The sequence below is a fragment of the Herpailurus yagouaroundi genome, unplaced genomic scaffold (genome assembly GCF_014898765.1).
Source record: "Herpailurus yagouaroundi ecotype Mexico unplaced genomic scaffold, PumYag 530, whole genome shotgun sequence".
NCBI lineage: Eukaryota > Metazoa > Chordata > Mammalia > Carnivora > Felidae > Herpailurus > Herpailurus yagouaroundi.
In genome coordinates this window covers 3,408,867-3,410,438 of record NW_024412747.1, presented here as the reverse complement: position 1 = coordinate 3,410,438, position 1,572 = coordinate 3,408,867, and positions in this window count along the sequence as shown.

Sequence of the window (1,572 nt, the reverse complement as noted above, 5' to 3'; positions counted from 1 at the left end):
CATATCTTTCAATACTAACTCTAAACATTAATGGACTCAATGCTCCAATCAAAAGACATGGGGTAACAGAATGGATAAGAAAACAACACCCATCTATATTCTGTTTACAAGAGACCCACTTTAGACCTAAAGACACCTTCAGATTGAAAATAAGGGGATAGAGAACCATCTATCATGCTAATGGTCAACAAAAGAAAGCCAGACTAGGCATACTTATATCAGACAATCTAGACTTTAAAATAAAAACCGTATCAAGAGAAGCAGAAGGGCATTATATCATAATCAAGGGGTCTATCCACCAAGAAGACCCAACAATTGTAAACATTTATGCACCAAATGTGAGAACACCCAAATATATAAATCAATTAATCACAAACATAAAGAAACTCATTGATAATAATACCATAATAGTAGGAGACTTCAACACCCCACTCACAGCAATGCACAGATCATCTAATCAAAAAAATCGACAAGGAAACAATGGCTTTGAATGACACACTGGACCAGATGGACTTAACAGATATATTCAAAACATTTCATCCGAAAACAGCAGAATATACATTTTTCTCCAGTGGATATGGAATATTCTCCAGAACAGACCACATATTGGGACACAAATCAGCCCTCAGCAAGTACAAAAATATCAAGATCACAGGGGCGCCTGGGTGGCTTGGTCGGTTAAGCGTCCGACTTCTGCTCAGGTCATGATCTCATGGTCCGTGAGTTCGAGCCCCGCGTCGGGCTCTGTGCTGACAGCTCAGAGCCTGGAGCCTGTTCCAGATTCTGTGTCTCCCTCTCTCTCTGCCCCTCCCCTGTTCATGCTCTGTCTCTCTCTGTCTCAAAAATAAATAAACGTTAAAAAAAATTTTTTTTTAAAAATCAAGATCACACCGTGCATAATTTTGCTATGAAACTCGAAATCAACCACAAGAAAAACTTTGGAAAGGTAACAATTGGAGACTGAAGAACATACTACTAAAGAATGAATGGGCTAACCAAGAAGTTAAAGAGGAAATTAAAAAGTATATGGAAGCCAATGAAAATGATAACACCACAACCCCAAACCTCTGGAACACAGCAAAGGCAGTCATAAGAGGAAAGTATATAGCAATCCAGGCCTTCCTAAAGAAAGAATAAAGATCTCTGATACACAACCTAAACTTATGCCTTAAAGAGCTGGAAAAAGAACAGCAAATAAAACCCCAAACCAGCAGAAGACAGGAAATAATCAAGATTAGAGCAGAAATTAATGGTATTGAAACCAAAAACAAAAATAACAGTAGAACACATCAATGAAACCAGAAGCTGGTTCTTCGAAAGAATTAACAAAATTGATAAACTACTACCAAGTTTGATCAAAAAGAAAAAGGAAAGGACCCAAATAAATAAAATCAAGAATGAAAGAGGAGAGGGGCGCCTGGGTGGCGCAGTCGGTTAAGCGTCCGACTTCAGCCAGGTCACGATCTCGCAGTCCGTGAGTTCGAGCCCCGCGTCGGGCTCTGGGCTGATGGCTCAGAGCCTGGAGCCTGTTTCCGATTCTGTGTCTCCCTCTCTCTCTGCCCCTCCCCCGTA